Here is a 23069-nt window from a genome sequence, read left to right as displayed (position 1 = left end):
TTTTTATATATTTGTTGATTGATTGTATATCCTCTTCTGAGAATTTTATATTCAGGTCCTTGGCGCATTTATTGATTGGGTTATTTGTTTTATGGTGCTTAGCTTTTTAAATTCTTTATGTACCCTAGAGATTCATGCTCTATCTGATATGTGAGGGGTAAAAATTTGCTCCCAAGATGTAGGCTCTCTATTCACCTCACAGATTGTTTCTTTTGCTGAGAAGAAACTTTTTAGTTTGAATCCATCCCATTTATTGATTCTTGGTTTTAATTCTAGTACCATAGGAGTCTTATTAAGGCAGTTGGGGCCTAATCCGACATGATGAAGCTTAGGGCCTACTTTTTCTTCTATTAGACACAGTGTCTCTGGTTGTATTCCTAAGTCCTTGATCCATTTTGAATGGAGTTTTGTGCATGGTGAGAGACAGGGGTTTAATTTCATTTTGTTGCATATAGATTTCCAGTTTTCCCAGCACCATTTGTTGAAGAGGCAATCCTTTCTCCAATGCATGTTCTTGGCATCTTTGTCGAATATAAGATCATTGTAGTTTTGTGGGTTAGTCTCTGTGTAATCTATTCTGTGCCATTGGTCTACCAGTCTGTTTTGGTGCCAATACCATGTTGTTTTTGTTACTACTGCTCTGTAGTAGACTTTAAGGTCTAGTATAGCGATGCTACCTGCTTCACTATTCCTGCTAAGGATTGCTTTAGCTATTCTGGGTCTCTTATTTTCCATATGAATTTCATGATTGCTTTTTCTATTTCTATGGATTTCTATTTGAAATTTTGATTGGAATTGCATTATATCTGAATAGTGCTTTTGGTTGTATGGTCATTTTGATAATATTAATTCTGTGTATCCAAGAGCAAGATAAATCTTTCCATCTTCTAAGGTCTTCTTTGATTTCTTTCTTTATGGTTCTGTAGTTTTCATTGAATAGATCTTGCACCTCTTTTGTTAAGTTAATTTCCTAGTATTTTTTGAGGCTATTGTAAATGGGATAGTTTTCCTAATTTCCCTTTCAGAGGATTTGTCACTGATATACAGAAATACCTTTGATTTAGGGGAATTGATTTTATATCCTGCTACTTTGCTGAATTCATTTACTAGTTCTAGAAGTTTTTTGGTGCAGCTTTTTAGGTCTTCTAGGAACAGACTCATATCATCAACAATTAGTGCTAGTTTAAGTTCTTCTTTTCCTATATGTATCCCTTTAATTTTCTTTTGTCTAATTGCTCTGGCCAGTGTTTCAAGAACTATGTTAAATAGAAGTGGTGAAAGAGGGCATCCCTGTCTTGTTCCAGTTTTTAGAGGGAATGCCTTTAATTTCTCTCCATTTAGAATGATGTTGACCTGGGTCTTAGTGTAGATACCCTTTATGATGTTGAGTATGTTCCTGTTATCCCTAGTTTTTCTAGTGTTTTGAACATGAAGGGTGCTCTATATTGTCAAATACTTTTTCTGTATCTATTGAGATGATCATATGATTCTTATCTTTGAGTCTATTGATGTGATGAATTACATTTATTGATTTCTGTATATTGAACCAACCTTGCATACCTGTGATGAATCCCATTTGATCATGGTGCACAATCTTTTTGATATGTTTTTGTATTTGATTTGCCAGAATTTTATTGAGAATTTTTGCCTCTATGTTCATTAGAGATATTGGTCTAAATTTTTTTCTTTGATATGTGTTTGCCTTGTTTTGGAATCAGGGTGATATTGGCCTCACAGAATGAGTTTGGAAGTGCTGCCTCTTTTTCTATTTCCTGAAGCAAATTGAAGAGTATTGGTATTAGTTCTTCTCTAAAGGTCTTGTAGAACTCAGCTGTGTATCCATCCAGTCCTTGGCTTTTCTTGGTTGGTAGACTTCTGATGGCATCTTCTATTTCATCACTTGATATTGATCTGTTTAAATTGTGTATATCTCCCTGGTTCAATCTGGACACATTGTATGACTTAAGAAAATTTTGGGTGCCTTGATGTCTTCTATTTTATTGGAGTATAAGATTTCAAAATAATTTCTAATTATTCTCTGTGTTTCTGTAGTGTCTGTTGTGATATTACCTTTTTCATAGTGTATGCTGGTAATTTGAGTTCTCTCTCTCCTTACCTTTGTTAGCATAGCTAAGGGTCTGACAATTTTATTTATTTTTTACAAAGAACTAACTTTTTGTTTCATCAACTTTTTCAATTGTTCAGTTTGTTTTTATTTCATCCCTAATTTTAATTATTTATTACCTTCTACTGCTTTTGCTGTTGATTTATTATTCTTCTTCTAGGGCTTTGAGATGTAATGTGAGGCCATTTATTTGTTAACTTTTTCTTCTTTTAAGGAATGACCTCCATGCAATGAACTTTCCTCTTAGAACTGCTTTCATAGTGTCCCAGAGATTTTGATATGTTGTATCTGTGTTCTCATTCACTTTCTAAAACCTTTTAAATCTCCTCCTTGATATGTTCTGTAACCTATTGTTCATTCAATAGCATATTATTTTGTCTCTAGGTGTTGGAGTAGATTTCATTTCTAATTTTATCATTAATTTCTAATTTCATCTATTATGATCTGATAGAATGCAGGGTAGTATGTCTACTTTTTATTTGCTAAGAGTTTCTTTGTGGCATAGTATATGGTCTATTTTAGAGAAAGATTCATGTGCTGCTAAGAAGAAAGTATATTCTCTCATTGAAGGTTGAAATGTTATATATATATATATATATATATAAAGTCTTAAGTTATTGATTGTATTATTAAGTTCTATAGTTTCTTTGTTCAGTTTTTGTTTGGAAGATTTATCTAGTGATGAAAAATGTGTGTTAAAGTTACCCCAAATTATTGTGTTATGGTATAATTGATTCTAGAATTGAGAAGAGTTTGATGAACATAGCTGCTCTGTTGTTTGGGGCATATATATTATAATTGCTAAGTATTCTTGGATTTTGGTTCCCTTGAGCATTATGTAGTGTCCTTCTTTATCCTTTTCGATTGATTTTAGTTTGAAGTCTACTTTATTTTATATGAGGATGGAAACCCCTGCTTGCTTCCACAGTCCATGTGAGTGCTATGATTTTTCCCAACCATTCACCTTCAGTCTGTGAATGTCTTTTTCCATGAGATGTGTCTCTTGGAGGTAACATATTGTTGGGTCTCTTATGTATGTGTGTGTGTGTGTGTGTGTGTGTGAGAGAGAGAGAGAGAGTGTGTGTCTGCTAGTCTATGTCTTTTGTTTGGTGAGTTTAGGCTATTAACATTCAGGGTTATTATTGAGACATAATTTCTATTCTTAGCCATATTTTTTTATTTTTTTTTAAATTGACTTGATTTTCTTCTTTGATTAGTTTTTCCTTTAGTGTACTACCTCTCACTGCTGATTTGTATTGTTGTTTTTCATTTTCTCTTCATAGAATATTTTTCCAAGGATGTTTTGTAGTGCCAGTTTTCTAGCTATAAATTCTTTTAAATTTTGTTTATCATAGAAGGTTTTTATTTCATCTTTAAATCTAAAGCTTAATTTTGCTGGATACAAGATTCTTGGTTGGCACCAATTTTCTTTCAGAGCTTAATATATGTTGTTCCGGGATCTTCTAGCTTTCAGGGACTGTGTTGAAAAACTGCCATTATCCTAATTGGTTATCCCCTATATGTAATCTGATTCCTTTCTCTCATGGATTTTAAAATTCTCTCTTTATTCTGTAGGTTGGGCATTTTTATTATAATGTGCCTTGGTGTTGATCTATAGTAATTTGGTACATTTGGTTTCTTGTATGCTTCTTGAATTTGGATTTCCAATTCATTCTTCATGTTTGGAAAGTTTTCTGCTATTATTTCATCAATTAGATTGCTCATTTCTTTGGTTTTGACCTCTATGCCTTCCTCTATCCCAATAACTCTTAAATTTGATCTTTTTATTCTATCCGGAATTTCTTGAATATTCTGCTTGTGGTTTCATACCATTATCATTGTGTGATCTATGTTCTTTTCAAATATATATATATATATATATATATATATATAATCTTCATTGTCTGATGTCCTATATTCCAAGTGGTCTACTCTGTTGGTGATGATTTCATTTGAGCTTTTAATTTGGTTTATTTCATTTTAAGGATGTTTGTTTGTTTGTTTGTTTTTTTGTTTAGAACCTCTATCTCCCTGTTGAGGTGATCTTTTGCTTCCTGTATTTGTTTATATAACTCCTTGTTGAAGTGATCTTTCACTGCCTGTATTTGCTCTCTTATATCTTCCTTGAATTCACAGAACATTTTACCATGTACATCCTGAACTCCTTTGTAATTTCTTCTGCTATGGCTGCAAATGATTCTAATAATGTGACGTCTTGATTTGTTTGGGGCACTTTCTTCTCTTGTCTTTTCATGTTGCTCATGTGTCTTCCTTTCCAGCTCTGTGGGTCTGGGGTGTTGTTATTTTTACTCTATAGGTTTGTAGTGCTCTTATAGGGCTCCGAGACCTCTCCTTTGTAAGGATCCCAATATCAACAATATACCACCTACGAACGATTTGTTGTTATTAAGACATTTATAATTTAGTTGCAATGTATACAAATGTTGGATTGAATTATTATCTAAAATATAACCAGCAGTTTTTTAAAAAGGTGTACAGTTTCTGACAGTGGACAATAAACTGGGGGTGGGACATAGGATGATATCCTGAGGAGGTAGGATGAGAGGATACAGAGTTACTATATCTTAGGAAGTGTGAAAGAGAAATCTAATGAAGAGGGTTAGTAGCAACAGAATAGATAGTAATTTAGGGTAGACAAGTACTTGGGAAGACAGTAGAAAACATAAAACAAACACACATGTGTATTTAGAAAATACAAAATGTTAAAATAGTAAAATTTGGAGGGGGGGGAATTAAAGAAGAAAAAGAAAATGAAAAAAAGGGCATATACAGCACCTCTACATTATAGTATTCAGATTATTCAATCCTCAAAAGCCTATTTTATGAAAAGTTATTGGTTTCACATATGTTGGGAATGTGAAGGCCAGAGGATAGAAGGGTAGAAAGGAAAGAGGAAAAAAATACTTGAAGGAGGAAATCAGGGTTATTGCTAGTTTTAGAGATCAGTTTCTTTCCTGCTTCTCTTCTCATCCAATAGGTGGGGTTGTCTGTTATAAGCTGGTGTCTCTGCCCTCAGGATGGTGGAGGTAGCCAGGGTGGGAAGACTGGTCCTGGTGCAGGATGCCTGGTCACGGGGAGTGCCACCTTCCAGTCACCACAGGGAGACTGCACCCCATGGGTCTCTATTTGGGAAGGCTTTATGACTTGAGAACCTGGTACTATCTCCCTATCTTGCCTGGAGATTTCCCAGTTCCTGTTCTCTCTGTTAGGCTCAAAACTTTAGTCCTATATCCTTCTCCCTTAGCAGTTCCCAATTGCAGATACTCTCACACCAAGGCTCACACTGGATGGGCAGCACCCTGGTTGCACTGCACATCTGTCCAACTGAGAGCTGTTTTTGTGTTGGGTAGTTACTGTGTTATCACTGCTGGGGGGACAGGGAGTTGGAAACATGGTACCTGGCCAGATGGAGACCTAATCTGGGAGCTGCCCCTATCAAATATGGTGAAAAGGTGATCCAAGATGGAGGCAGTCTGCTTCCAGCACTGGGGTGTCTGGTGAGGGGGGGCGGTGATGACATTGTGCTGTTGGAAGGTAGCAGCCGAGTGACTTGTGTGGGAGTGGAGCAAAGTCTGAGAGTTCTGCAAAAGTGCTGATAGGTGATTCTGCTAAGGTACTCAGGAGCCCTGTGTGGGCTAAATATGTAGGGTTTGGGTTTGGGAGCCAGGAGTCTGGAGTCCTACTCAAATGCTGAGGCTCGGAGCCCTATGTAGGGGTCACAGCACTTGTGATTTCTGTGGAAACCAGTTGTATAGGAGTCCTCTAACACTCTCACAGATGCAGTATCCTGACTAGGTGAGATCTGGATCATGGAGCAACACAGAATGCTGCCTCCCTCTGGCCAATCATCTTCTCTCCTGGGCTTTCCCTTCATTTTGGGGGAGTATCTTATTTAACTTAGCATGATATTATCTCATGCTGTGAATTTATCAACAAATTCAGGAATTTTATTCTTCTTTATGGATGAGAAATATTCCAGAAAAAAAAATATATGTATATATATATGAAATCAGGGAGATATATCTCACATTCTTTACCATTCATTCATTGAAGGACACCTAGGTTTGTTCCATAGCTTGGCTATTGTGAATTGGTGTGTTTAATAGCAATGTTTAACATTGATGTGGCTGTGTCACTGTAGTATGCTTATTTAAGTCCTTTGGGTATAGACCAAAAGGGGAATAACTGGGTCAAATGGTGGTTACATTTCAAGTTTTCTAAAGAGTCTCCATACTTCTTCATAGTGGTTTCACCAATTTGTCATCCCACTCCCAGTGTACGAGAGTACCTTTCTCTACAATCCTCACCAACATTTATTGTTACTTGTATTATTTTTTTCTATTTATTTATTTATTTCTTACATACATGGCAATAGTGGAATGCATTACATTTCATAATTATCCATTTGCAGTATAATTTTTTGTAACTCTGTATATAAAGTATGATCATGCCAAATTATGCCATCACACATGAGCTCTCTTTTTTTTGAGCTCTCTTTTTTGCATTATAATTCTTAATACACCTTTATAACACAATTATCATGTCTCTGTTTGTATTCAAGGCATGTTGACACCAAATTCACATCTTCATACATGCATTTTGTATAATGATGACTGTCTCCTTCCACAATCCTTGCTATTCCACCTCCCCCTCCCCTTCCCTCACACCCCTATTCCCCATCTTGAGGTAATCTTCCTCCCCTGCTCACCCTCCCTACCCCACCCTGAGTCACCCCCCTTATATCAGAAAAAACATTCGGCATTTGTTTTTTGGGGATAGGATAACTTCACTTAGCATAATTTTCTCTAATGCCATCCATTTCCCTGCAAATACCATAATCTTATTCTTTTTTAATGCTGAGTAATATTCCATTGTGTATAAATGTCACATTTTTTATCAATTCATCCAGTTAAGGACATCTAGGTTGGCTCCACAGTTTAGCTATTGTGAATTGAGCTGCAATAAACATGGATGCGGCTCTGTCCCTGTAGTATGCTGTTTTTAGGTCCTTTGGGTATAGTCCAAGAAGAGGAATAGCTGGGTCAAATGGTGGTTCCCTTCCCAGTTTTCCAAGAAATCTCCATACTGCTTTTCAGATTGGCTGTACTAATTTGCAGTCCCACCAGCAGTGTATGAGTGTACCTTTTCCCCGACATCCTCGCCAATATTTGTTGTTGTTTTTCTTCATAATGGCTGCAATTCTTACTGGAGTGAGATGGTATCTTAGAGTAGTTTTGATTTGCATTGCTCTGATTGCTAGAGATGATGAATATTTTTTTCATATATTTGTTGATTGATTGTATATCCTCTTCTGAGAAGTGTCTGTTCAGGTCCTTGGCCCATTTACTGATTGGATTATTTGGAGGGTTTTTTTTTTTTTGGTGCTTATCTTGTTGAGAACTTTATATACCCTAGAGATTAGAGCTCTATCTGATGTGTGAGGGGTAAAATTTGCTCCCAGGATGTAAGCTCCCTGTTCACCTCACACATTATTTCTTTTGCTGAGAAAAAACTTTTTAGTTTGAATCCATCCCATTTTTTGATTCTTTGTTTTAATTCTTGTGCTATAGGCATCTTATTAAGGAAGATGGGGCCTAGCCCCACGTGATGGAAATTAGGGCCTACTTTTTCTTCTATTAGGTGAAGAGTCTCTGGTTTAATTCCTCAATCCTTGATCCATTTTGAGTTAACTTTTGTGCATGGTGAGAGATAGGTCTTCAATATCATTTTGTTGCATATGGATTTTCAGTTTTCCCAGCACCATTTGTTGAAGATGCTGTCCTTTCTCCAGTGCATGCTTTTGGCACCTTTGTCTAATATAAGGTAGTTGTAATTTTATGGGTTAGTCTCTGTGTCCTCTATTCTGTTCCATTGGTCTACCCGCCTGTTTTGGTGCCAGTACCATGCTGTTTTGTTACTATTGCTCTGGGGATAGGATAACTATATATAGTTTAAGGTCTGGTATAGTGATACAACCTGTTTCCCTCTTCCTGCTTAGAATTGCTTTAGCTACTATGGGTCTCTTATTTTTCCGGATGAATTTCATGATTGCTTTTTCTATTTATAGAAATGCCATTGGGATTTTGATTTAAAATGCATTGAACATGTATAGTGATTTTGGTAGTATGGTCATTTTAATAATATTAATTCTGCCTATCCATGAGCAAGGTAGATCTTTCCACCTTCTAAGGTCTTCTTCTATTTCTCTCTTTAGGGTTCTGTAGTTTCCATTACATAAATCTTTCACCTCTTTTGTTAAGTTGATTCCCAAGTGGTTTTTTTTTTTTTTTGAGGATATTGTGAATGGGGTAATTTTCCTCATTTATTTTTCGGAGGATTTGTTGTTGATATACAGAAATGCCTTTGATTTATGGGTGTCGATTTTGTATCCTGCTACCTTACTGAATTCATTTACTAGTTCTAGTAGTTTCCTGGTGGAGTTTTTTTTTCTAGATATAGAATCATATCATCAGTGAATAGTGCTAGTTTAAGTTATTTTTTTCCTATAGTTATTCCTTTAACTTCTTTCATCTGTCTAATTGCTCTGGCCAGTGTTTCAAGAACTATGTTGAATAGAAGTGGTGAGAGAGGACATCCCTGTCTTTTTCAAGATTTTAGAGGGAATGCCTTCAATTTTTCTCTGTTTAGAATAATGCTGGCCAGAGGCTTAGCGTAGATAGCCTTTACAATGTTGAGATAAGTTCCTGTTATCCCTAGTTTTTCTAGTGTTTTGAACATAAAGCGGTGCTCTATTTTGTCAAATTCTTTTTCTGCATCTATTGAGATGATCATATGATTCTTACCTTTAAGTCTACTGATGTGATGAATTATATGTATTTTGAACCAGCCTTGCATCCTTGGGATGACTCCCACTTGATGATGGTGCATGATCTTTTTGATATGTTTTTGTATTCGATTTGCCAGAATTTTATTGAGGATTTTTGAATCTATATTCATTAGAGGTATTGGTCTGAAGTTTTCTTTCTTAGAGGTGTCTTTGCCTGGGTTTGAAATCAAAGTGATATTGGCCTCATAGAATGAATTTGAAAGTGCTCCCTCTTTTTTGATTTCCTGAAATAGATTGAAGAGTATTGGTATTAGTTCTTCTTTAAAGGTCTTATAAAACTCAGATGTATATATCCATCTGGTCCTGGGCTTTTCTTGGTTGGTAATCTTTTGATGGCTTCTTCTATTTCCTCACTTGATATTGATCTGTGTAAGTTGTTGTATCTTTCTGGCTCAATCTGGGCCAGACATATGACTTTAGGAATTTATCAAGGCCTTTACAATCTTCCATTTTATTAGAGTATAAGGTTTCAAAATAATTTCTAATTATCTTCTGTATTTCTGTAGCGTCTGTTGTGGTATTGCCTTTTTCATCCCATATGCTAATAATTTCGGTTCTCTCTCTTCTTCTCTTCATTAGCATGGTTAAGGGTCTGTCAATCTTATTTATTTTTTCAAAAAACCAACTTTTAGTTTTGTCAATTTTTTCAATTGTTTTTTGTTTGTTTCTATTTCATTGATTTCAGCTCTGATTTTAATTATTTCTTCCCTTCTACTGCTTTTACTGCTGGTTTGATCTTCTTTTTCTAGGGCTTTCAGATGTAGTGTGAGGTCATTTATTTTTTGGCTTTTTCTTTTTTTAAGAAATGAACTCCATGCAATGAATTTTCCTCTTAGTACTGCTTTCATCGTGTACCAGAGATTTTGATATATTGTGTCTATGTTCTCATTTACCTCTAAGAATTTTTTAGTTTCCTCCATGATGTCTTCTGTAACCCATTGTTCATTCAGTAGCATATTGTTCATTCTCCATGTGATGTAGTATTTTTTCTTCCTGATTTTATTGTTGATTTCCAATTTTATTCCATTATGATCAGATAAAATGCATGGGTAGTATCTCTACTTCTTTGTATTTGCTAAGAGTTGCCCTGTGGCATAATATATGGTATATTTTTGAGAAGGATCCATGTGCTGCTGAGAAGAAAGTGTATCCGCTTGATGTTGGTTGATATATTCTATATATGTCAATTAAGTCTAAGTTATTAATAGTGTTATTGAGTTCTATAGTTTCTTTATTCAACTTTTGTTTGAAAGATCTGTCCAGTGGTGAGAGAGGTGTGTTAAAATCACCCAAGATGATTGTGTTGTCGTCTATTTGACTCTTAAACTTGAGAAGAGTTTGTTTGATAAACATAGCTGTACCATTGTTTGGGGGCATATATTTTAATGATTGTTATGTCTTGTTGGTGTGATTCCCTTGAGCAGTATGTAGTGTCCTTCTTTATCCCTTTTGATTAACTTTGGCTTGAAGTCTACTTTATTTGATATGAGTATGGACACCCCTGTTTGCAACTGAGGTCCATATGAGTGGTATGATTTTTCCCAACCTTTCTCCTTCAGTCTATGTGTGTCTTTTTCTATCAAATGAGTCTCCTATAGGCAGCATATTGCTGGTTCTTTTTTCAATCCAGTCTACTAGCCTATGTCTTTTCAATTGTGAGTTTAAACCATTAACATTTAGGGTTACTATTGAGATATGGTTTGTATTTCCAGCCATAATTGTTTATTTTTGTTATTTAACTTGACTAGATTTTCCTCTTTGATTAGTTTTTCCTTTTGTGTACTACTACCTCCCACTCTTGGTTTTCATTGTTATTTTTCATTTCCTCTACATGAAACGTTTTGCCAACAATGTTTTGATGTGCCAGTTTTCCAAGAATGTTTTGATGTGCCAGTTTTCTATCTGCAAATTCTTTTAACTTTTGTTTATTGTGGAATGTTTTTATTTCATCTTTAAACCTGAAGCTTAATTTTGCTGGATACACAATTCTTGGTTGGAACCCATTTTCTTTCAGTGTTTGAAATATGTTGATCCAGAATCTTCTAGCTTTCAGAGTCTGTGTTGAAAGATCAGCCATTAACCTAATTGGTTCACCCTTATATTTAATCTGCTTTCTTTCTCTTGTGGCTTTTAAAATTTTCTGCTTGTTCTGTATGTTGGGTATTTTCTTTATACTGTGTCTTGGTGTGGATCTTTTGTGATTTTGCACATTTGGCAACCTGTAGGCTTCTAGGATTTGGATTTCCATTTCATTCTTCATTTATGGAAAGTTTTATAATATTATTTCATTGAACAGATTGCTCATTCCTTTGGTTTGGACCTCAATACCTTCTTATATCCCAATAAATCTTAAATTTGGTCTCTTTATGTTATCCCATATTTCTTGGATGTTCTGTTTGTGGCTTCTTATCAGTCTCGCTGTGCTATATACATTCTTTTTGAGATGATATACTCTGTCTTCATTGTCTGATGTTTTATCTTCTAACTGGTCTACTCTGCTGGTGATACTCTCATTTGAGTTTTTAATTTGGTTTACCATTTCTTTCATTTCTAGGATTTCTGGGGTTTTTTTCTTTTTTTGGATAACCTCTATCTCCCTGTAGAGTTATCTTTTGCTTCTTGGATTTGTTTATATAATTAACATGTCGAAGTGATCTTTCATTGTCTGCATTTGTTGTCTAATGTCTTCCCTGAGACTCCAGAACATTTGAACCATGTATATCCTGAAATCTTTATCTAACATTTTTCCTACTGTAGATGTTAGTCTTCTAATATTGTATTGTCTTGCATTGTTTGTGGACCTTTCTTTCCTTGTCTTTTCATGTTGCTCACATTTCTTTCCAGCTCTGTGAGACTGTTGTGTTATTGTATTCCCCTATAGATTTATATTGCTCTTGTGTAGTTCAAAAATCTCTCCTTTGTGGGGAAAAACAATGTTAACAGTTTCCAATATCAACAATACATCATCTATGTGCAAGTCTTCATTATTAATACATTTATAATTAGTCTCTATCTCTAATGATGTTGGATTCAATTATTATTTAAAATATAGTTATTAGTTTCATAAAAGGCATACAGTTTCTGGTGGCATATAGAAAACTGAGGGTCAGGCATAGGATGTTATGTTAAGGAGGAAAGATGTGGGGATATGGGTTAATCTATCTTAGCAACTTTGGAGGAGAACTCTAATGAATAGACAGGTGGTAGTTTAGGGAAGAATGCATAAAATCAAACATCTGTATATATTTAGAAAATTACCCAAAGTAAAAATAGTAAAAGTTAGGAGGATGAAAGTGGGAGAGAGGGTGGAAGAGAAATAAAAAGGAAAGAAAGAAAGATAAAAAAGAAATAGGGAGAAAAAACTAAGAAAAAAAAGAAAAAGGAAAAATCAGGGAGGGGGGCTTATGCAATTCCTCTATATTATATTATTCTGGTGATTCAGTTCTTAAAGTCTTATTTCATGAAAAGTTCTTGGTTTTGCATATATTGGGGTTGTGAGGACCAGAGGGGGAAGAATAGAGGAGAATAAATGATAAAAGAAAAAAAAATCTCTTAGAATTTTCTTTTCTTTCAGTAGGTGGTGTTATCTATTTCAAACTTGATCCTCTACCCTCAGGGTGGTGGAGGTAACCAGTACGAGAGGGCTTGAGCTTCTGCCTGGAGTCTCCAGTCTTCTGAGTTGGAAACCAGGTGCCTGTATAGTTGCCATTCCACATTGATAGCCATGCCCCCAATAGATTGTGAGAAAGGTTTGAGTTATCACATCTACGGGTGGGGGAGTTGGGAAACAGGTACCTGATCAGCCACCGAAAAACGCTGGTCACCATGCCCACCAAGAGATGATGAGAAAGGTTTTCCAAGGTGGATTCCATCTGTTTCCTGCATCAGGTGTTTGGTGAGATGAGGGGTGCTAGGGTGACCTTGTGCTGTGGTCAGAATGTGGATTGGTGACCTGCATGGGAGCAGAGCATAATCTGGTGATCTACAGTTCTGTAGAGTTGCTGATTTTGTACTTCTGATCTGATGCTTGTGGTCTACATGTTTGTTCATACTGCAGGCTTTGGGGCCATTATCTGGAGTCTTACTGGCAAGCAAAGCCTCTGCACTCTGGACCCTGCTTGCCGTTGGAACTTCTATTCTTGATAATTGCCATTCTGAGTAAGATGGAATCTCAATGTAGTTTTAATATGCAATTCTGATTGCTGGAGACATTGAACATTTTTTCATATATTTGTTGACTCTTCATATTTCTTCTTTGGTGAAATCTCTGTTCAGTTCCTATACCCACATACAGATTAAGTTGTTCAATTTTAGTCTTAAGATTTTTGAGTTTCTTATATATCCTGCAGATTGTTGCTCTATCTGAGGTGAAGGTGGTAAAGATTTTCTCTCATTTTGTCAGCTCTGTCTTGACACTCTTGATTGTTTCCTTTGATATGAGAAAGCTTTTTAGTTAGATACCATCCCATTTATTTTTCTTGCTTTTAGTTCTTGAACTTTAGAAAACCTCTTGAGGAAGCTGGTTCCTAAACTGACATGTTTGTTTTGTTTTCTTCTAGTAAGTGCAGGATGCTTGGTATAATGCCTCGGTCCTTGTTTCACTTTGAGTTTTGTTTTCTGCAGGGCGAGAAAAGTGGTTAAATTTTATTTTGCTATATATGTATTTCCAGCATTCCCAAAATAATTTATTGAAGAGGCTATATTTTCTCCAATGTATGTTTTTGGTGCCTTTGTCTTGTATGAGATAACTGTATTTATATGGTTGTGTCTCTGTGTCTTCTATTCTATACCATTGTTATTCATGTCTGTTTTGGTGCCAATACCATGCTGTTTTTCTTACTATAGCTCTGTAGTATAATGTAATGTGTGGTATTATGATGCCTCCTGCGTCTGAGGATTGCTTCAGCTATTCTGGGTCTTTTATTTTATCAAATAAATTTCATGGTTGCTTTTCCTATTTCTATGAAAAACTTCATTGGGATTTTAATATGAATTGCATTAAATCTGTATTTCACTTTTGGTAATAAGGCTATTTTACTATATAATTCTGTGCATCCAAGAAGACAAAAGGTCTTTCCATTTTCTGAGGTCTTCTTTAATATCTTTTTATAGAGTTCTGTAGTTTTCATTTAGAGGTATTTCACCTCTTTTGGTAGATTGATTCCCAAGTGTTTTTTTTTAAGGCTAATGTGAAAAGGATAGTTTTCCTGATTTCTCTTTCCTGATATGTCATTTGTTTCAGGAATGAAATTGATTTTTTGGTGTTGGTTTTATACCCTGCTAAATTCCTGAATTCATTTATGGGTCCTAGAAGCTTTCTAGTAGAGGTACGTTGTTATTTGTCTTGTTTTGTTTTGTCTTCTAAATATTGAATCATATTTTCAGCAAATATGGATAGTTTGAGTTGTTTTCCTATTCATATCCATTTAATTTCTCTTTGGTCTAAAATGCTCTGACTAGAGTCTCAAAGACTATGTTGAATAGGACTAGTGAAAGAAGGCATCCCTGTCTTGTTCCAATTTTTAGAGGTAATTATTTTAGTCTTTCTCCATTTAAAATGATATTTGCCTTTTTTTATCATTTATACCTTTTAAAATGGTGAGGTATATTCCTACTATCCCTATTTTTGTTTATTGGATTGTTTATTTTGAAGATGAATAGATGGTGCATTTTGTCCATTGCTTTATTACATGTATTAAGATAATTATGTGATTCTTATCTTTAAATCTACTGATGTGGTGAATTACAGGTATTGATATTCATGTATTGAACCAGACATGCATCACTGAGATGAAACCCACTTGATCATAATGCACTATCTTTTTAATATGTTTTTGTATATGATCTGCCAGTATTTCATTAAAATACTCTTCAGCTATGTTCATCTGGAGTATTGGTCTGATGTTTTCTTTCTTTTATGAGATTTTATGGTTTTGGTATCAGAGTGATACTACCTTCATAGAAAGAGTTGGGAAGGTTCCCTTATTTTCTATCTTATAAAATAAATTGAGGGGAATTTGTGTAAGTTCTTTTTTTGATTAGAATCCCTCTGGTCCTGGGCTTTGTTTAGCTGGTAGACTTCTAATGGAATCTTTAATTTGATTCCTTGATATTGGCTTATTTAAAGTCCCTATGTTCTTCTGATTCAATAGGGATAGGTTATATGTCTCTAGACATCTGTTATGTCTTCAAGATTTTCTGGTTTATTAGAGTATAAATTTTCAAAATATTTTCTGATTATTGCCTATATTTCAATAGTGTTCATTATGATATTTTCTTTTTCATTATAAATTTTATTAACTTGAGTTTTCTCTCACTTTCTGTTTGTTAACTTGGCTAAGGATTTATTAATTTTGTTTTTTCAAATAACCAAATTTTGTTTCATAAATTTTTTATTAGTTGTTCAAAACATTATAAAGTTCTTGACATATCATATTTCATACGTTTGATTCAAGTGGGTTATGAACTCCCATTTTACCCTGTATACAGATTGCAGAATCACATTGGTACACATCCACGTTTTTACATACTGCCATACTAGTATCTGTTGTATTCTGCTGCCTTTCCTATCCTCTATTATCCCCCCTGCCCTCCCCTCCCCTCCCATCTTCTCTCTCTACTCCATCTACGGGTAATCCATTTCTCTCTCTTCTTTTTTTCCCCTTTCCCCTCACACAATCTTATATGTAATTTTGTATAATAATGAGGGTCTCCTTCCATTTCCATGCAATTTCCCTTCTCTCTCCCTTTCCCTCCCACCTCTCATTCCTGTTTAATGTTAATCTTCTTCTCATGCTCTTCCTCCCAGCTCTGTTCTGAGTTGCCCTCCTTATATCAAAGAAGACATTTGGCATTTGTTTTTTAGGGATTGGCTAGCTTCACTTAGCATAATCTGCTCTAATGCCATCCATTTCCCTGCAAATTCCATGATTTTGTCATTTTTTATTGCTGAGTAATACTCCGTTATGTATGAATGCCACATTTTTTTAATCTATTTATCTATTGAAGGGCATCTAGGTGGTTCCACAGTCTAGCTATTGTGAATTGTGCTGCTATGAACATCAATGTAGTTGTATCCCTATAATATGCTCTTTTAAGGTCTTTGGGTTATAGTCCGAGAAGGGGAATAGCTGGGTAAAATGGTGGTTCCATTCCCAGCATTCCAAGGAATCTCCATACTGCTTTCCAAATTGGCCGCACCAATTTGCAGTCCCACCAGCAATGTACAAGTGTACCCTTTTCCCCACATCCTCACCAGCACTTGTTGTTGTTGGACTTCATAATGGCTGCCAATCTTACTGGAGTGAGATGGTATCTTAGGGTGGTTTTGATTTGCATTTCTCTGACAGCTAGAGATGGTGAGCATTTTTTCATGTACTTGTTGATTGATTGTATGTCCTCCTCTGAGAAGTGTCTGTCCATGTCCTTGGCCCATTTGTTGATTGGGTTATTTGTTTTCTTATTGTTTAATTTTTTGAGTTCTTTGTATACTCTGAAATTAGAGCTCTATCTGAAGTGTGAGGAGTAAATATTTGTTCCTAGGATATAGACTCCCAATTTACCTCTCTTATTGTTTTTCTTGCTGAGAAAAAACTTTTAATTTGAGTAAGTCCCATTTGTTGATTCTTGATTTTTAACTCTTGTGCTATAGGTGTACTATTAAGGAATTTGGAGTCAGACCCCACAATTTGTAGATTGGAGCCAACTTTTTCTTCTATCAGACGCAGAGTCTCTGTTTTGATATCAAGCTCCTTCATCCATTTTGAGTTAACTTTGTGCATGGCAAGAGAAAGGGATTCAGATTCATTTTGTTGCATATGGATTTCCAGTTTTCCCAGCACCATTTGTTGAAGATGCTATCCTTTCTCCATTGCATGCTTTTAGCACCTTTGTCAAATATAAGATAGTTGTAATTTTGTGGATTGGTCTATGTGTCCTCTATTCTGTACCATTGGTCCACCTGCCTGTTTTGGTACCAGTACCATGCTGTTTTTATTACTATTGCTCTGTAGTATAGTTTGAAGTCTGGTATCGCTATACCACTTGTTTCACTCTTCCTGCATAGAATTGCCTTTGCTATTCTGGGTCTTTTATTTCTCCAGATGAATTTCATGATTGCTTTATCTATTTCTACAAGAAATGCCGTTGGGATTTTGATTGGCATTGCATTAAACCTATAGAGGACTTTTAGTAATATCGCCATTTTGATGATGTTAGTTCTGCCTATCCATGAACAGGGTATATTTTTCCATCTTCTAAAATCTTCTTCTATTTATCTCTTTAAGATTCTGTAGTTTTCATTGTATAAATCTTTCACCTCTTTTGTTAGGTTGATTCTCAAGTATTTTATTTTATTTTTTTGAGGATATTGTGAATGGGGTGGTTGTCCTCATTTCCATCTCAGAAGATTTGTCGGTGATATACAGGAATGCCTTTGATTTATGTGTGTTGATTTTATATCCTGCCACTTTGCTGAATTCATTTATTAGCTCTAGTAGTTTCTTTGTAGACCTTTTTTGGGTCTGCTAGGTATAGAATCATGTATTCTGCAAATAGTGATAATTTAAGTTCTTCTTTCCTATCTTTATGCCTTTAATTTCTTTTGTCTGTCCAATTGCTCTGGCCAATGTTTCAAGAACTATGTTGAACAGAAGTTGTCAGAGAGAGCATCCCTGTCTTTTTCCAGATTTTAGAGGGAATGCCTTCAATTTTTCTCCATTCAGAATGATGCTAGCCTGAGGCTTAGAATAGATAGCTTTTACAATATTGGGGTATGTTCCTGTTATCCCTAGTGTTTTCTAGTGTTTGAACATAAAGGGATGCTGTACTTTGTCGAATGCTTTTTCTGCATCTATCGAGATGATCATATGGTTCTTATCTTTAAGTCTGTTGATGTGGTGAATAACATTTATTGATTTCCATATATTGAACCAGCCTTGCATCCCAGGGATGAATCCTACTTGATCATGATGCACGATCTATTTGATATGTTTCTGTATCTGATTTGCCATAATTTTATAGAGGATTTTTGCTTCTATGTTCATTAGAGATATTGGTCTGTAGTTTCTTTCTTTGAAGTGTCTTTGTCTGGTTTAGGAATCAGGGTAATGGTGGCCTTGTAGAATGAATTTAGAAGTTCTCCCTCTTTTTCTATTTCCTGAAATAGCTTGAAAATATTGGTATTAGTTCTTCTTTAAAAGTTTTGTAAAACTCCGCTGTATATCCATCCGGTCCTGGGCTTTTCTTAGTTGGTAATCTTTCAATGGCTTCTTCTATTTCCTCAATTGATATTGGTCTGTTTAGGTTGTGTATATCCTCCTGACTCAATCTGGGCAGATCATATGACTTAAGAAATTTATCGATGCCTTCACCATCATCTATTTTATTGGAGTATAAGGATTCAAAATAATTTCTAATTATCTTCTGTATTTCTGTAGTGTCTGTTGTGATATTGCCCTTTTCATCCCATATGCTAGTAATTTGAGTTCTCTCTCTTCTTCTCTTTGTTAGCATGGCTAATAAAAAAAGTTTTAACTGCTTGATGTTGGGTGGTATATTCTATATATGTCAATTAAGTCTAGGTTATTAATTTTATTATTGAGTTCTATAGTTTCTTTATTCAACTTTTGTTTGGAAGATCTGTCCAGTGGTGAGAGGTGTGTTGAAGTCTCCCATAATTATTTTATTGTAGTCTATTTGACTCTTGAACTTGAGAAGAGTTTGTTTGATGAACATAGCTGTACCACTGTTTGAGGCATATATATTTAAGATTGTTATGTTGGTGTATGGTTCCCTTGAGCAGTATGTAGTGTCCTTCTTTATCCCTTTGATTATTTTGACTTGAATTCTATTTTATTTGATATGAGTATGGACACTCCTGCTTGTTTCCAAGGTCCATATGAGTAATATGATTTTTCCCAAATTTTCACCTTCAGTCTATGTATGTCTTTTCCTATCAAATGCATCTCCTGTGCAGCATATTGTTGGATCTTTTTTTTTTTTTTTTTGATCCATTCTGCTAGCCTGTGTCTCTTGATTGGTGATTTTAAGCCATTAACATTTAGGGTTACTATTGAGATATGGTTTGTACTTCCAGCCATATTTGTTTATTTATGTTACATAACATGATTTGTTTTTCCTCTTTGATTATTTTGTCCCTTTACTGTACTACCTCCTACTGTTGGTTTTCATTTTTATTTTCCATTTCCTCTTCATGTAATGTTTTGCCAGGGATGTTTTGAAGAGCTGGTTTTCTAGCTGCAAATTCTTTTAACTTTTGTTTATCATGGAAGGTTTTAATTTCATCTTCAATCCTGAAGCTTAATTTTGCTGGATACATGATTCTTGGTTGGAACCCATTTTCTTTCAGTGTTTGAAATATGTTGTTCCAGGATCTTCTAGATTTCAGAGCCTGTGTTGAAAGATCAGCTGTTATCCTGATTGGCTTACCCCTAAATGTAATCTGCTTCCTTTCTCTTGTAGCTTTTAAAATTCTCTCCTTATTCTGTATGTTGGGCATCTTCATTATAATGTGTATTGGTGTGGATCTCTTATGATTTTGCACATTCCACGTCCTGTAGGCTTCTAGGATTTGGAATTCTGTTTCATTCTTCAAGTCTGGGAAGTTTTCTCATATTATTTCATTGAACAGAATGCTTATTCCTTTGGTTTGGACCTCTATACCTTCCTGTATCCCAATAACTCTTAAGTTTGGTTTCTTTATATTATCCCATATTTCTTGGATGTTCTGCTCATGGTTTCTTAACAGTCTCACTGAGCTGTCTATGTTCTTCTCAAGTTGAAATACTTTGTCTTCATTGTCTGATGTTCTATCTTCTAAGTGTTCTACTCTGCTGGTAGTACTCTCATTTGAGTTTTTAATTTGGTTTATTGCTTCCTCCATTTCTAGGATTTCTGTTTGTTTGTTTTTTATAACCTCTATCTCCCTGTATAGTTGATCTTTTGCTTCCTGGATTTGTTTATGTAATTCATTGTCAAAGTGATCTTTCATTGTCTGATTTTGCTGTCCAATGTCTTCCTTGAGCCTCCAGATCATCTGACGCATGTATATCCTGAATTCTTTATCTGACATTCCATCTGTTGCAGATATTACCTCTTCTAAAGTTGAGTTGACTTGCATTGTTTGTGGTCCTTTCTTTCCTTGTCTTTTCATACTGCTCACATTTCTTTCTGCTTTGTGAAACTGTTGTGTTATTGATTTTCCCCCTATATATTTATATTGCTCTTGTATAGTTGCAAAGTCTCCCTTTTGTGGAGAAAGACAATGTTAACAGTTCTCAATATCAATAGTACATCATCTAAGCACACATTTTCCTAACTACTATATTTATAGCTAGACTCTATGTCTACAAAAGTTGGTTTTGATTATCATTTACAAATATAGTCATTAGTTTCATGAAAGGCATACTATTTCTGGTAGCTTGAAGAACTGAATTTCAGGTGTAGGATGTTATGTTTAACAGGAAAGGAGTGAGGGTATGGGGTTAATCTAACTTAGTAACTTTGGAAAGCTCTAACCAATAGATGGTAATTTATGGAAGAATGTATAGATTCAAAATCATATCTGTATTTATAAGATTACCCTATTTATAAATAGTAAAATTTAGGGGGTTGCAAGTGGGATAGAGGGAGTAAGGAGGAGAAAAACAAATAACAAGGAAAGTAAGAGAAAAAAGAGAGTGGGGGAAAAAGAAAATAAGAGAAAAAAGAAAAGAGAGGGGGGAGGGAGGTGGGGCAAATGCAATTCCTCTATATTATATTATTCTGGTGATTCAGTTGTTAAAGACCTTTTTCATGCACAATTCTTGGTTTCACATATGTTGAGTTTGCAAGCACCAGAGGGGGAAGGGTAGAGGAGACTGGATGAATGGATGAAAAGAGAGAGAGAAGAGAATAATAGAAAGAAAAAATGTCTCTCAGAACTCTGTTTTCTTTTCTTTCAGTTGGTTGCATTGTCTATTCCTAGCTTGAGTCTCTGGGTTCAGGGTGGTGGTGGTAGTCAGTGTGAGAGGACTTGAGCTTCCACCTGTGGCCTCTCTACTCTTATTCTCTGAGATGTAAACCAGGTGCCTGATCTGCTGCAGAACCAAGCTGGTAGCCAAGCCCACCGGTTGGTGGGTTTTAAGGGTTGGTGGGATTTTCCAAGATGAGTTTCAACAGTTTTTCTCATAAGGTGTTTGATGAGGTGGGGGGTGTTGGGGAAACCTTATGTTTGTCAAGAGCTCGGTCAGGTGACTGTACGGGCGGGCAGCTGGGCCCCTCCTCCAGTTGGGGTGGTCTGTCTACCATGCAGGCAGGCCACAGGGCCCCTTCTCCAGGTTGCGTGGTCTCTCTATAGTTTCTTTATTCAACTTTTGTTTGGAGGATCTGTCCAATGGTAAGAGAGGTGTGTTGAAGTCAACCATAATTATTGTGTTATGGTCTATTTGATTCTTGAACTTGAGGAGAGTTTGTTTTATGAATATTGCAGCACCATTATTTGGTGCATAAATATTGATAATTGTTATGTCTTGTTGGTGAATGGTTCCTTTTAGCAGTATATAATGTACTTCCTTATCCCTTTTGATTAACTTAGTCTTGAAGTCGATTTTATTCGATAAGAGGATAGCCACCCCTGCTTGCTTCCGAGGACCATGTGAGTGCTATGATTTTTCCCAACCTTTTACCTTCAGCCTGTGTATGTCTTTTCCAATCAGATGTGTCTCCTGAAGGCAGCATATTGTTGGATCTGTTTTTTAATCCAGGTTACCAGCCTATGTCACTTTATTGGTGAGTTTAAGCCATTAACATTTAGGGTTACTATTGATATATGGTTTGTACTTCCATTCATGTTTGATTATTTATCTTTTTTTAAAATTTGGTTGGTTTCTCCATGATTAGCTTTTTTTTCCCCACTCTCGCTTTACTGAGGTACTTCCCACTGTTGTTTTTTATTATTGTTTTTCATTTCTTCCTTGTGTAGTGTTTTGCTCAAGATGCTTTGCAATGCTGATTTTCTGGCTGTGAATTCTTTTAACTTTTGTTTATCATGAAAGATTTTTATTTCGTTGTCGTACCTGAAGCTTAATTTTGGTGGATACAAAATTCTTGGTTGGCATTCATTGGCTTTCAGTGTTTGAAATACGTTGTTCCTGGATCTTCTCGCTTTCAGCGTCTGTGATGAGAAATCAGCCATTTACCTTATTGGTTTACCCCTGAATGTAATCTGCCTCCTTTCTCTTGTAGCTTTTAATATTCTCTCTTTGTTCTGTATATTGGATATCTTCATAACAATGTGTCTTGGAGTCGGTCTGCTGTGATTTTGTATGCTTGGTGTCCTGTATGCATCTAGAATTTGTACCTCCATTTCCTTTTTTATATCTGGAAAGTTTTCTAAAATTATTTCATTTAACAGATTGGTCATTCCCTTGGTTTGGACCTCTGTACCTTCCTCTATCCCGATTACTCTTAAGTTCGTTTTTTTTTTTTTTTTTATGTTATCCCATATCTCTTGGATATTTTTCTCATGGTTTCTTACCAGTCTTTCTGAGTTGGCTAGACTCTTTTCAAGATTATATATTTTGTCTTCATTGTCTGACGTTATGACTTCTACTTGCTCCACTCTGCTAGTGATACTCTCATTTGAGTTTTTAATTTGGTTTATAGTTTCCTCATTTCTAGGATTATTGTTTGATTTTTTTATAATCTCTATCTCCTGGTAAAGTTGTTTATTTGCTTCTTGAATCTGTTTATGCAATTCATTTTCAATGTGTTCTTTCATTGTTTGAATTTGCTGTCTCATGTCCTCTTTAAGATTCCATTCCATCTGTATAAGGTATTCCTTGAGTTCTTTATTTGACCATTTTTTTCTGATGCCTCTAGGTTCTCCTGTAGATTTGGGCTGTCCTGCATTGTTTGTACTCCTTTTATTCCTTGCTTTTTCATGGTGCTCATGTTACTTCCAGCTCTGTTTGACTGCTGAGTTACTGTTTACTACTATAAATTTATTTTGGTTTTGTGTATCTCCAGGGTCTCTCCTTTGTGATGGGAAACTATGACTAGAGATGATGAGTTTTA

Source organism: Marmota marmota, unplaced genomic scaffold (genome assembly GCF_001458135.2).
Source record: "Marmota marmota marmota unplaced genomic scaffold, marMar, whole genome shotgun sequence".
Classification (NCBI taxonomy): Eukaryota; Metazoa; Chordata; class Mammalia; order Rodentia; family Sciuridae; genus Marmota; species Marmota marmota.
Note: the sequence above shows the minus strand (reverse complement) of the source record.